Below are 15498 nucleotides of genomic sequence, written 5' to 3'. Positions count from 1 at the left end.
CAAGATTGGTTGGTTTTTTTTCATATGAATGTTTCCTGGGAATAAGAAGCTGGATGGGGTGATAACCATTTTACCTATATCTTAAATTTTACTGCTCTGTTCATTCCTATTTGGATGTATGAACGGTAGGGTACAGACTCCAAAAACCTGGTCTTTCACTCCTCATGTTGCCTATTGTGGAGAAAGTATCTGTCATAATGACTATTTTTTTCAGATATGGTTTTATAGTTTATGACATATTTTGAGTTTCCCTGTGTTGCCAGCTTCTTTCATTATGGCTCTGTTGATAGCACTACATTGCTTGTGAAGAACTTGTGTACTGGAACAACTACCATGACAAAATTAATGCAAAATCGTTACTCCCTAGCTTTATGTCAGGTTATAACACTGCTGTATCGAAGAGATGACATCTCTGGTTACATGGAAAGCTTTTTCATGTCTTACACTCTGCCTGAATGGTGGGAACACAACTGATTTATAGTTATTTGTGAAGAGGACTGGAGGTGAACATATAGTGTCATCTAACACTTGGAGTTCAGGAGAGCCAACATTTCTTTCTGAATTTTTCACTATAACCTCATTACCCCAGTAGTTCTCTTTGGTGTTTCTCCAGTTCATGGTGTTCTGTGAAGCACCTTGAGATCTATGGAGACGTGGTTTTATCACATGTTGTTATCACACTACAGGATGGTAGAATTTTGTCAGCATGGCATATGAATCAACTTTCTAAAATGAGCATCAATCTAGAGAAGAATTGATAAAGTGTTCTTGGTTTGTTTGGTTTGGGTTTTTTTACAATACACCAAAGAGTACCCTTCAATAATTCTGTACCTTTTTCTTTTCAATAAGCAGAAAGAACAATTACTGGGAAATGTCATTACACTGAGAGAATTGATGCTTTTTTAGAAAATGAATGACTGCAGTGATAACTAAGTGTTTGGATGTAATGGCTGATACTATATCAGTAAGAAAAAAGAACTTCCTTTAAAGTGGAAAAAGAACTTCCTTTCCTAAAGTGAACAAAAATAATTTATTTTAGATTGTTCTCCTTTTTGCCAATTGTCTTCTGAGGTGATACTTCTCTTTTTGGCCCTGAATATAATTTCAAATTTATTTTCCCATTCTGCATGTAAGTTTGATACATAAAATTTATTTTCTTGTTACATTCATCAAGGGTACTTATGCTACCCAGTTTAGTTTCTTCCTGCAATAAAGGAGTGATCAGAAAAAGTGGCATGAAGTTATTCTATACCAAAAAATGCCCTTGACATTCCCACCACTCAAGCAAAAAAGCAGCTTACAAATGCTTCATTGGACAACTGCTGTTTACATGTTGTCAAGATGTCTTTGCTGTCAGTACTTTTTCCCCAGCATTCAGCCAGTTAAGACAATGATGTGCTCTTATACCATAAGAGATATTGTATTTTCTAGTATACGTAAGAGCTGGAAGTTTTCACAAGATTGCAACATATGTTTTGCCCCAATGAATTCTTGAAATTTACTGTGAGGAATAAAATTTGACAGAACCCTAAACTACAGAAAATAACTTTATATTTTGTCTAACTTCCTGTTTTCTAAATCATGCTTATTTTATATTTACGTGCCTATTTATATGTACACACAGATATGGCGATTCTCACTGACTCATGTAAACATCTTAAGCTGCATAGCTGCCTACATATGGGAAGGAAAACAGCCAAATCTCTTACTCTTCCCATGTTTCTGTACTACAGAAGAGTCACAACTTCCAAACACAAATTTCTTTTTCTCTTGTTTTCTATTTTTTTTCTTTTACTGTTCTGCAGTATTTGAGAAAGAGGCTCTTTGGTTTTTTGGCACAAAGATTTTACTAGGGTATCTGGAAAAGCAATGCTTTTATTCCACAGTGTGACCCTATAGGGCCATAAAATTCCATAAGTGTACATGTGTTTGTGCTTGCACATCTGGGCTGGGGGTGTGTGAGGGGTGCTCTCCACTGAAATGGCATCCAACTCTAAAAGCATAAGGTTTAGATCAAATATTCAGGGCATCTGTCCAAATCAAAGACTGCTGTTTTGATAAAGCTGTACATACAGTAAATATTCTTTGTGACATAACACTTGTAAAAATATTATGACAGCATTGAAAACATTTTGACAACCAAGAAAGCTATTTAAAATAGGAGAGGCAACCCAAGTAAAGAAAGCAAAAGTAAGATGGCCATCTTGAAAAGCTTTGGGAAGGGCTGTGATTTTCTTGCATTGCTTTTGTTTACAACGAAGTGAGGGAGTTCAGGATGTTCAGACACATTTCCTCTAATGAGATATCAGTCCACCAGTGAAAGGATCAGAAATAAAGTTTGGGATTAAAAGAGGTGAAAAGAGGAGAAGGATTTTGTCTTGAAGTGCTGAGTGGGAAGAGGATATGAACTGAGATGTCTGATTCCTGCTAATAAGGCTAACTTTCAGATTCACCCCTAAGGAGGACACTAGAATCCCACTTAATTGGCTTCTGTAAAATTAATATCTGTTTCCTTTTTCAAGCATCTCACAAGAAATTACTTAAAAATTTTAGGGGTAATCTGAGGATGTATTTTGTTTCTCACTCTCTGTAATGTTTTTCCGGATTATGTAATTAAAAAATCTTGTCCTTTTATTTGCCAGAAAAAGTATGCACTGTTTCCATTTTTAAAGTCTGATATTAAGTGTGACTCCAGGTTGAAACTAAAACACTGGAAGCATTCTGCCTGTACTTGTTACCTTCAAAGAAAAAAAAGTCATGTGTGCAGGCAGCCCTTTATGGGAAACACTATGAGGTCCTGGAATGAAGGAAAATTCAGTGGCTTGCTGAAGTATTTTCTGTATGAGTTAGTCTGAGTTGGTTTTTTTGGTGTGTGTGTGTGTGTGTGTTTTGGGGTTTTTTCCCTTGTTGGTTTGGTTTTTGTTTTGTTTTATTTTGTTTGTGTTTGGCAGTATGGGGTTGGGGTTTTTTTGGGAAAGAGGACTAAGTGTCCCTTGTGCAGGTTCCTGATGTAGGTACCTCCCAAACAGTCTTACAAATAAAAGCATAGAAAACTGGAAGAATTTCCAGCCCAGCTGTTTACTGGTGACACTGTAATTCAAAAGATTGCTCTCTGGAATTTTCATTATGTTTTAGATAGTTTAAAAGGTGTAAAGTTTGCTCCGGGAAAACTTCATCATAATGTATCTGGAGATATTTTTCTGCTTCAGCCAACCCAAAAGTTCATGTTTCCTTTTGTGAGGAGTACTTAATCCTGTCTGGAATACATGAGTAAGCAGAGCAGAGGTAACAAAGCCTCCTTAATCAGGAAAATGTAATACTTCTCCTACAGTTAATTGAGGATTTTTTTCTTTTTCACCCAGTCTTAGTACCATGGTCAGGTCCTCTCCCCAGCTCTCATGCCCTTCTTCTGCTTATTTTGAGCAGCCTTTACATTCTGGTGACTTCTTCTGGTCCATAACAATAATAACCACCACAACAATTTGTGGTTTTAATTTCACAGTTTGCCTAGACTGTTGCTGCTTTGTAGTGTTTCCAGTCTTACTACCATGTGGTAGCCCTGTTCTCACTTCCATTTATTCAGATATATTTTCTCTGCTTTTTCATTCTCCAATCTTCCCTCCCTCTCCCCCTACTTTATCTGTAGATGTATTAATTCATGTCATTTTGTGCAATGGAACATGCAAATCAAAAGCATTTTACAGAGGTGTTTCAAAAAATTCAGTATGAATATGACTATGAACTGTAATTTAATATACATTTGTATGTATGCACATATTAAAATAATCTCAATCTGTAATTATACATTAACCTGGTAAAATGAAAACTCCAGTGCAACCTTAAATGTAGTGTTACTCTCTTGTCATAAGACTATAATATACATGTATCCAGAGAGCTAATAATTTAGTTGAAGCTGATGGTGACAGTTACTAGTATATTACATTTTCTTAGTTGTTGTGGAAACTGCTGTATATATTTGACCCTGTCCTTACTGAATCTGATGAATGTTCCTCCTAAAGCTGAAAGCTGCATTTGGCATGGCACCAGGTATTCTCTTTTCCCTCTCCACTTGCAATTTTGCTTAAATAGTGTCTCATTTCCATTTCTAATTTAATTGTACTTTAGCTCATTGTGACAGTATCTGCACTTGACAGATTTGTCACAGTATTTGTCCTATTTCTATCAACTGCCAGATTCCCTTTCTTTTTCAGGTTCTCCTTTCTTGTCCCAGAACCTAGTAGTCACCATATTTATATTAACAGAACATAACCGTGTGACGTAAGATTTGCCTCATTAATTGGCACTGGTCTTAGAATGAATTTATTTTCAGAGCACTTTCATAGCAGAAGACATACAGATATTTTTCAGAATATCAATCCTTGTACTATTTTACCTCTTAGTTTAGTTGGAAGTTTGGTTTGTTTAGGCTATGTTTACAATGGATTTTAAAAAGAGCAAAAATAATAATAAACACCATGTCCCAGTTGTTTATTACATAATTACCAGCAAAGAGACCAAGAGTGCCATTCAGACATGTGAAGCACTAAATGACCAGAATTAGACTTATGGTGTAGCAGTGGCTTTTTTCTCCTCTCCTGGAACTTGAAATGCTCTGTCAGATATTTATTATGTCTGTCTGACTTCTATCTTATTTTTTTATCTTATTTTCAGGATGTATTTTTGACTAGTTTAAACACTTAGCTTTTATTTCTCTTTGATCTTTTTGTCTCCAGTGCCCTCCACTGGACCTGCTCCAGGAGCTCCTTGTCTGTCTTCTGAGGAGCCCAGAAGTGGACACAGCACTCCAGGTGTGCCTCACCAGGGCTGAGTAGAGGGGCAGGATCACCTCCCTTGACCTGTTGGCAATAGTCTTCCAAATGCAGCCCACAATGCCACTGGCCTTGGTCACCAAGAGATCTTGTTGTCCAGCAGCACCCCCAGCTCCTTCTCTGCAGAGCTTCTTTCCAGCAGGTCACCCCCAGCCTGTGCTGGTGCCCAGGGTTGCCCCTCTCCAGGTGCAGGACCCTGCATTTGCCTTTGCTGAATTTCAGAAGGTTCCTCCCCGCCCATCTCTCCAGCCTGTCAAGGTCCTTCTGAAGGGCTGCACAGCCCTCTGGGGCATTGGCCACTCCTCCCAGCTTTGTGTTGTCAGTGACACTGCTGAGGAGGCCTCTGCCCCTTCATCCAAGTCATTGATGGATGAGTTAAACAAGACTGGGCCCAGTACTGAACCTTGGGAGACACCACTAGGAACAGGCCTCCAACTGGGCCCTGTCCCACTGATTACAATCCTCTGGGTTCTGCTGTTCATATTGCTCTAATCTTTTGTCAGTTAAATGATGAGCTCTGGAGCAGTGTGGTCTATTGGTCGTGGGAAGTCAATATGGCTTTTCATTAGTACTCAGCTTCCTCTCAATTGTAACAGAATATTATCTAGGTAGGCATATTTGCTTATTTTTTAAAGGAGGTTTAAAACACACGGACTAAAAGTAATGGTGCAAAAATTAAACACCACCCTTCCACTAACAGTTAAAAACCATTTATTTACGGGAGATCTGACAAAATGTATAACTGAATGTTAAATGTGTACAGATTACTGTGGAGAAAAAGGATATAAACACTTTTTAGTATTATGTTGCAAGACATCCACTAGATAAAAGAGAAAGAACAAAGAATATCAATAGGAAACATCCTATTTCTAATAATTTATGTAATGGGTAGGTATTACTGGGCTGGAATGACTCCATGAATGGATTGTGGAGGTGAAAAACATGATAAGGACATGAGGACATGAACTATGTGTTTTATTAGTGATGTATATAAGGGCTAATGCTCTCTTCAGACTTTTTTCCATGTCCATAGGGAAATATTCCCAAAACCTCAATAGGATACTCATTTTTAGACTTCTGAGATTCAAAATTTCTTTTAGTCTCAATGAGGTTTTATACAATCCAGTGTTTTGTCTATGTTTCATTGTTTTGTTGGTTTTTTGCAGTGTATCTGTGGTTCCTAAATGAATACTATCAGACAAAATTCTCAGAGGAAAATTAGAAACATAATGGATCAGATCTTAAAATGAGGTAACTTAATACTACCAGAATAGGCTAGCAATTACAACTAATTACAAATTGAGACTTGCCTCTGACTCTTAAAGAAGCATAATTTTACTTTATCAGTGGTAGTGTAAGAAGTCACCGTGTATCTACAAGTGCTTTTTTCTCTCTCAAGAGTCAGGACCAACTCTACAGGACTAACTTGATCAAGAAAAGAGTCTTGATAGGAAAGCTAATTGGATAAGCTCTTCTAATTTTTCAAAATACAACTGTAGATGGTGGTTCTACATCCCTGACAGATTTTGTAGCACTGTACTCTTGCCACCTGTTAATGTGTGAATGTGATTGGCTGCTCCTTCCACACTCTTCAACACATGAAACCAATATTGTCATCAAATGTAACTCATTTCTTTCTATCATTGTGTGCTACTACACATCCTTCTTATTCCTTGTCTGATAGGTAAAGAATAATTTTAAAGTGCAGTTAGCCAAGAAGATATGACAGAAGCCTTAATACTCCCTATTAAATGGGAACTAATTGCAATCACACTAACTATGTGTGTCTTAGATTTACAAGATAACCAGCTAGTGTAGTTTTAAATGTTAGCCTCTTTAGGATCAGAAGCATCATCTCATTAATTCAGTGTGCTGTGCCTCAGAAGTTAGGAGCCTTTGAAAACATGTAGTTCAAATTTAAGCAACCAGAAGATTAATAGAGATGTAAGTGGTATTATTTTTAGCTTTCATTCTTGAGGAATGTAAGATTACATGTTAAACGAAATACATTTGGAATACAGGTACTTCTGCTGTCAGAACTTGGGGAGATTTTTATAGCCTTCAGAATAAAATTGAGAGAGCTTACAGTACCGGTTAGGTGTTAAGAGTCACCTCTTAGTTTAGTTTCTAAAGGCACTCGTTTTCCTAGTCAGACACTAATTTTGTCAGATCCTTAGAGATCTACAAGAAGCAAGTTCTTGACCTTGCTCAGAACAATTTCCCAAGCCAAAAGGACTTCCCTGATAAAAGGAGTTTATTCTGAAGGTTGTTTGTGATTGGCTTGAATCAGCACTTCAATTTTAAATATGTACCTGATGGAACACAAGATGTACAAAAAGTATTTCTATCTCTAACCTGCAAAATATATGTGGTTATTTTATTGTCGTATTATTCATTCTCAGAAGCCAAATTACCCAGAGTATTTTCTGAAAGTGAAAATAAAAGCAGTCTGAATACAGGTAAGTTTGTTTGATTTTATTTGGTGAAAAAATGATTTTTAAGAACTAAAATTAAATCTCTTGACACATTTAGTACAACTAAAATTAAATTCTTCGAAAAACATATTTAACCATAGTATCACAGAATGCATCTATTATGCTTCATCTGTTGTATTTGTTTTTGATTTCTGCCATTGTATTTGAAAACTTATTAAACAGTGAAAGGATGATTTAATAAAATGATAAACAAATTACAAGTTATATTTTTAAGCTACTTGTTTGTATATATTGAAGAAACTCTAGTAAGTCTGAATTTGAAGAATGCTCTAGAGTGGAAAAGACTTTGTGTATCATGAATACTTAGCGACAGTTACCAAAAACGAAATGTTCTTTGGTAGGTCAGATGATTTGATTGGTCACAGTATCATTGTCCTTGTGGCAAAGCGTATACATGTGGTCATTTTTCTGGTTACCTGTGAAAAGCCATAATCATCCTGTTAATGAGAATAGTTAAATCTGAAAACAATGTCTGGAAATACCAGCACTACCTTTTTGATTTTTATCCATGAGTTTTCTGAAGATTACTGCTGTCTATTAAAATACATGAACAGCTGACTTCCGAGCGTAATCTGTCACTTGAAGGATTTTACAGGCTCTCCATCTAAACTACACATCATCCCGGACCTGGGCACTGATCGAAGAGGGAGAAGACTGTGTGAGAAAGCATGATGCCAGTGGAAGGCAGGGGCATGAGTGGGGGCTGCCAGAAGAGCATTGCACGGTCAATGAGCAACAAGCATTACTAGTGAAGACTGAAGTCCCAACTTGGAATGCCCAGTTTGGTGCCCGATTTCACATTCTGACAGTAGGCAGATAGTCCAAAACCTGTTATATTCATGTATGTAGATGTGTAAAATTCTGTGTAAAGTCATGTTCATTTACAGAATTTTGATGCATCTCTGTTCTCCATAACATCGATATATCATTAACTATCAGTCAACCTTGCTTAGGAACACAGGTAAGTATAATAATGATTAATATAAATTAATTCATTTTTTATTAATTATTAAGTTTTTGTTTCCCTTAAGGCAAGTCAATATCAGGAAACAGAGATAATGAAGGTTTATCTTAGATCTACCTGTTTGTCAGAGCATGACAACCAGCTTGTGTTTACGTTACTGACGTGCATGGAATAACGTGTACAACCCTGAGACATTGTGGTTCATAGATAATTGTGATACATACTGGTGAGTGAGTTAATCTGGAAGAAAAAAGCATTAAACAGTATTTTCTTCAAGAGTACGTATTTTGGCTTGTCAAAAAAAAAAATCCTGTTCCCAATCTCCTTGCTCTTTTTTCATTTTATTGCAGTAGATCTGTCATTTCTTCAGGGGGTTAATAACATAAAGAGATGTAGTCATTTTATGTTTTTTCTTATGACCCTAAAATTAATCCACTTTCAGTCAATCAATCAGTGGTCATAATTTTAGGCTGACTGTTCTCATTGTAATGAAAAGAGTCTCATTTAAATTGATTGATAAACTGAGAAGCTTTCATAAAATACGGTCTGCTTTTATTAATCTTTTGACTTAATAATGAGTTGTCTGATTTTTTCTCTCTGTTCACCCACCCTCTCCTTACTTCAGCTCTCCTTGATATACACTACACTGTAATATGACTGCAGCTGAGCATTGGGTTTTCTCAGTTCTGTGGTGATTTTTTTCCTGATATGCCTGATAATTTTTATGTACTTTTTTTTTTGTTTTATGTACTGTCCTTTTGCTACCTTTTGACTTAGCCATGTAAAAATCTACTATAGATGCAGAAATTACTGGTGAATGAGATCATTGATTTACTTGCACTGGTGCTATCTCCTTGACAGTGATGGAAATACCAGGCGGTTGTGTGAGAAACACTTTTTCCTGCCACATCCTTTGAAACATGGGCATTGTGCTTTCTGTAACAAAATAACCTTTCTGCACTTTTAGAGGTTTTTTTCAGTATACTGGTGTTTTCGTAATATGTGCAGATGTATAATTATTTATGCTTAACTCTCCTAAGGCTTTGGTCTCAATAATATTTTGAGAGAATTAAGAAGCTACTGCATCACTGTGTTCAAAATGTAAACTTTGCTTTTAAACTCATTTTTTGTTTTGTTGGGTTTTTTTAAAATAGTACAACTCAAGAGGTGGTAAATAAAAACATCTGATTAGCTTCTCTTTACCAAATATTTAGCTTTATAAGTTTTTGACCTCAGAGGGGCAATAAGAAATTTTTGTAGTTCCGGAAGTTTCCAGTGAAAAGCACAGCAAAATATGATGAAAGTAGACAATGAAGTGAGAGCTAATTAGAGGTGGCAGGTGGTGGTTCTGCCCACAGTACAAACAGGTTTGAGTGGGAGATGCTGTCTTAAAATTATGTTATGTGTTACATCAATAGCTAAGGAAAATAAAATTTAAGAGGAAAAAAGGATAACCAAAATAATCTTTCAGGAGATGCTTGTTACAAACTAAGGTCTGGTCTACCACCTACAATAAGAAAACAAAATGGGCCTTGTACGCAAATCAAGGGACTTTGTGTTACCCTCTGTTAAAAATTCTTGACTTAAGGAAAGAGGAGTGACTTTAGTGCTGTGTTCAATCTTTGTAATATAATGAAGTATCCTTTTATGGGCATTACAGTAAAATTTTCAAATTAAAAATATACTCATTTTTTTTTAATCCACTTCCCTGTGAAGTAACACATACTGGTCAACTTTGACGGCTGATTATGAGGATAGAAGGCCAGCTTTTTTGGCTGGATGTGATTATGAATTTTTGTCACTCTGTTAATTTCAGTGTATCTTTCTTCTGAGTAGTTTTTTCCACTGTCAGATTTTTCTGTTCTGGAAAATTGTTCTCCCTCAATATTGGCATAATTTTTTCAAGGGCAGACTTTTTGAAACTGAATTCTCTAACATATATTTTTAGTAGAAATGACAAATTAATTAATTTAAAATGGTACTCCTAAAAGACTTATACTGACTGAAAACAGTATAATTTTTTTTATATTTGACTAGGCAACCTTAACCTAAAATTTCCTTTAGCTTTTGTGGCTTTGATTCTAATTTCAGCTAACTGCCCTTTTAGCCTGCTGTTCTATTCTAGTGAAAGCATGGTACAACTTCTGAAACTTGTTGTGGGCTCAGGAGCACAAGTGAGAGTAAAATAATCAGGTGTGGGGAATGTCAGAAAGTTGAGCTTATGGGAAATTCTTATCTGACATTACTTCAAGAGTCAAAATAATTGGTAAATTTAAAGGATCATAGAATGATTAGGATTTTGTGTTGGCAACTGAGAGAAATAAGTTCAACTTAGATACATGGGAGAAAATCATAAAGAGACTGAGGAATAAAAATTCAAGTAAGAGAGCTAATTTTTTTATTGTTGAATTAAATACTACTATAAGAGGAAAAGATGAAATCTGAGAGAAACCAAATTATTCAGCAAATATTTGAAGGACAGTGAAATACCTATTGCCTAGTTACAGAAAGTACTTGTTTATTTTAAGTGTGTATTTTAGCAAGATTAGAGTAAGACAGAAACCACAGTCAAACTGTCTTAAATACAGAGTGTAAACTTCTAATGCTATGTTGAACCCAGGATGTTATCTTGGTGGCAATGAAGTGAAAGGTAGTGAAGTTCTAGCCCTCATATGGAAGCAGAAAAGTACAGCGGAGAGGGCAGTTTTGTTTCCTACAGAAAATTCTCTAAAACTCCAGCACAAGAAAGAACATAATCTTAATTTGTTAGTTCACTTGTCTTTCTATTTTAACAATTTATTCCTAAAAGGTTCAAGTGAAGATAGCTTGAATTGCAGTTGATGTTACAGAGGTGCCTTGTGTATATGATTTACTAATGAAATCAGAATTGATATTCCGATAACACTCTGTGCTACAAAGTATAAGAAAAAGAATCCTTAGAATTTACTAAGGTAGAATTCATGGAAGGCAGTAAAATTTTCCTTGCTGCTCTTCTACAAATATGTCAGTTTCTCCAATACTTGCAGTGAAGGGCAGTTTAGACACTGCTATTATCTGTCAAATGACCCTTGCAAGCCAAAGGCCTTATTATTAAATCTCTGACTAAAGCTCTTGTTGTGTTCCTTTATTTTTACCTCTACCCAAGGTTATGCTCCATATTTATGGAGCATTTTTGTAATTCAGCAGGACTGGCTTCTAATTGGCTCATTTACTTGAACATACTAACATAGGCATTAGTTATTTTCCAGTGTCTCTGAGTCCTGTCAGGGCAAAGGTTGCTCATGTGATAGAAGAGATCTTTGGAGGATTCTCCATTCTACAGAGCCATGTTTGATTTTATTCAAGGGATTATTCCTGCTTTAGGGCAGTAAAGGCATCCTATTTGCTGACTGAATATTTTTGCCCTGGAATTGGTTTAAGAATACATAAGGAAGGAGTCCAAAGACTTTATTTTTGTCTTTCTTCCATTGTATTTTATCATTTGCTGCACTAGGTCCAATTTCAGAAAATGAAAGTTGAGAGCAAAAGGCTGACAAGAAAGAAGTGGAAGGAGTCATTGTGTAGTTTGGAACAATCCCCTCTCTGTGCTGCAGGGATGTTTAAATTAATTAACATTTATTTCAGTATGAAAGCGAAGAAAAGATTGATAGTAATTCTTCCCAGGGGACAAGAGAAAGGAGAAAGAAATGCCTTTCCTCAAATACTTCTCTTTCTCCCTCCAGGAAAATTCAAGTGGGATAGAAATGAATACTGTCTTCAACAGCAGTTCAGTTGGTGGGAGTGGAGGATACATGAAAAAGGATAAGAGATATTGGAGGCTAGAGCTGCAAGACAGGCAGAAGAAGAGGTGGTAGAAAGATAGATGTGTGATGCCCATGTTTAGTGTGAAAAAATGTGATGGGAGAGAAATTCTAATGATCACAATGCAGAATTAGTAAGGGAAATATAAATAAGGGAAAAATGAACACAATTATTTTGATGAGAAAAAAGAGTTATCTGAAATTTTCTGGTTTTGCCTTATAATGTACAAAACATAAATTGTGTAAATTCAAGGATGATGCTACAAAATTAACAGCTTCTCATAACTCAAAGCTAAGTTTATCTGAAGTGTCACATATAGCACTCAAAAGTAAAACACCTTTCCTGCCATTGCCAGAATGGGTGCTTCTTAACTGTATCCATAAATGAAAAGTTGCAGACAATTTTCATGTTTGCCTACTGACATTATAAATATGAGATTCTCTACATCTTCAGGTTCTGCCTGTGTCACGGGTTCGGTTTGTAACCGGGCAGAAATACCAATTCAGTGTAGTGGTTTGGCCCAAAATACTCATTACTGTTTATCTGCTATGAGATAAGGATTAGGAGAAATGCAAAGCAGGCACCAAACTTGAAAGAATATAAAGAAGTTTATTAACAGACCTAAAAGAAGGAAAAGAAAAAAAAATTATACCACCTTCAGAATTCTCCTCCTCCCCCCACCTTCCTCCCTTCTTCCACTGACAATGTGAAAAAACAACCCTTAAGATGTTCAGTCTGTTTACCACTGCCATATAACCTTGTTCAGTTCATTTAGGAAGAGAAGTCTCTTCTTGCTCATGCTATGAAAACAGTATCACAACAAGACAGCCGCCCACTTCCAAATATTGTTCAGTCCATTTAGGAAGAGGAGTCTCTCTGCCTGCATGTGAGTCCCTTCCCCCGACTTGCAGCTTGTTCAAGGTCACACACAGATAGCAATTGGTTTTCCCGCGTTCGAGGGTCCACTCTTGAAGTTTTTTGGGGTACAATTTTAAGGTTGAGCCGTTCAGAAACAAAAACAGAGGCCCTTCTCCTTCCCTGGGAGCAAAGGGTCTTCCTCATCTTCATCTTTAGAACTATCTCTGGGAGCATCTCTAGGTACTGAGGTTTTCTCCTTTCCCATTTGGAGCAAAAGTCCTCATCTGGTCCATCTCTCCCTGTCCAAACTTCTCATGAAATTACAGCTGCGTCAGCATCTGCCTATCTCAGCGCAGGTGCTTTTGCTTACGAGTTGAACACTCCACCCCCCAGATCTTCATGAAATTACAGCAGGATACTCTGAGATATCATAGCTTCACAACAGAATTTCAGCTTTAAGCATCTCCTCTCTCTCTTCCCTAGGGTTTTCAGCTCTTCACAGCAATAAAAAGGGTTAATCTCACCTCGGCCTTGCAGCTTTGCAGCTGGAATGTTGAATTTTTCTCATCGCAGTGGAGAGGGGGGGAGAGCCGAGCCGCTCCGGCTGCCCACGGCAAGGCAGTGGGGGGGTTCCACAGCTGGAACAGGTCCATCGGCTCCAGGATGGCCGTGGCCCGGCCCAGCCTGGCCCAAGCAGGGCCTGGCCGGGCCCGCTGGCCCCCACACGGGGCCCGCAGCCACCTGTGCCAGCAGCGGAAACGAGAGAGAGCTTGGGGGGGAGGTTTGCCTATTCTTAAATGTGGATCACAGAGGCAGTCACAAGTTTAAGTGGCTTAGAGAATTGTCCATATTCAAACTGGCCAGCTGATAGGTTCTATCAGGTCCCAGAGGAAACTGTAAGCACCCCTTAGCAAGGACATCCCTTCTGGGACTATGCTTGCTAACCTATGACAGCCTGATAACTTCCCCATTTTTCATTTCTGACTCCCGTTACCTTCTGTAGAAGCTTTGATTAATTTAATGTTCTGACTTTCAGTTTGTATCGTCTAAAGTTCCCGAATACTCATCATTTGGTTTATGATGCTTGTGGTGGAAACAGTGGGTCCTTTAGTTTTGACCTGACTGTGCTGATTTCCTTGTCATTCATGTGCACTAAATCCAAGAAAACATGTTTTAGAAATAGGTATTTGATTTATTATTTTCAAGCCTCTGTAAATACTAGTGGTGATTTTTCTACTAGATACACACAGAGAAAGGTTAGGAATATAAAAATCATACATTCAGCAGTATGAAGAAACTACTGCTATTAAGCATGGGCATTCTAACTGTTGTTCCATCAAATGTTCAAAAGGATAAAGCAAATCAGCTAAAGTTGGTACAGACTCTTGTGTCTGGGAACAAGGTATTGGTAATTTCTGTCCTAATCCTAGTCATTTTGTTTACTTGTTAGGGGACAGTTTAAATTTTGCTTCCACTGAATCAAATAAGTACAAAGGCCAGGATGGCACCTTGTAGATGATGTTGCCCAGTTCCCTCCTACTCTCTGCACCCCTCCTCCAATCAAGGAGACTCAGGCAGCGTTGAGAGCTGTGTGCACTTGAGCTATGCCCAGGTTATGGGTTCGATCTCCATATGGACCTTTCATTTAAGAGTTGGACTTGATGATCTAACTCAGAATATTTTGTGATGTTTCTGTGATGCTTCAAGGGGTTTTGAATAGCTTCAAAGATAGAGATTCCACGCCCTCTGTGGATAAACTCTTCAATGCTTGACCCATCCTCACAGTAAAAAATACTTTTCTTATGTTTAAATAATTTCCTGTATTTCAATATGTGTCTGTTACCCCTTGTCCTGTCCTTAGGCACTACATTTACTCCATCTTTTTTACTCCTCCTCATTAAATATATCCACAGATGGATAAAATTCCTGAATCTTTTATTCTCCAGCCAGAGGAGTCCCAGCTCTCTCAGCCTGTCCATGCACGAGAGAAGCTTCAGTCCCTTCATCACCTTTGTAGCCGTTTGCTGGAGCAGCTTTGGTAAGCTTCTACTTTCGTATTCACAGAGTGTACTAATTCTGTATGTATCAGTCTCAGATTATTTAGAGGTATTTATTGATAATAAGGCCAAAAGTCACCTATTTTCACTGGTTTCTAGAATGCAGAAACTTTGCTGAGGAACAGCTTTGCAGTATGTGATAAATGTAAGATGTTTGAGATTCATCAGGATTAAAAATAAGATATTTCCCTTTCAGGGTGGGGTTTTTTTTACTTTGTTTGTTGGTTTGGTTTGGTTTGGTTTTGTTTTGTGGTTTGGTTAGTGGGGTTTTGTTTTGCTTTGGGTTTTTTGTGGGTTTTTTTGTTGGTGGTGGTGGTTTTTGTGGTTTTTTTTTTTTTTTTTTTTTTTTTTTTTTGTTGTTGTTGTTGGCTGGTTTGGTTTTGGTTTGATTTGTTTCTTTTTTTTTTTTTAGAGGAATTCTATTATAATTCAAAAATAGGACCATGATGAATTTACAAAAAAAAATGAAGTGTTGTTTTACCCTGCCCCCAGAC

This window comes from Coloeus monedula (genome assembly GCF_965178545.1).
Source record: "Coloeus monedula genome assembly, chromosome: Z".
NCBI classification, from domain to species: domain Eukaryota; kingdom Metazoa; phylum Chordata; class Aves; order Passeriformes; family Corvidae; genus Coloeus; species Coloeus monedula.
Note: the sequence above shows the minus strand (reverse complement) of the source record.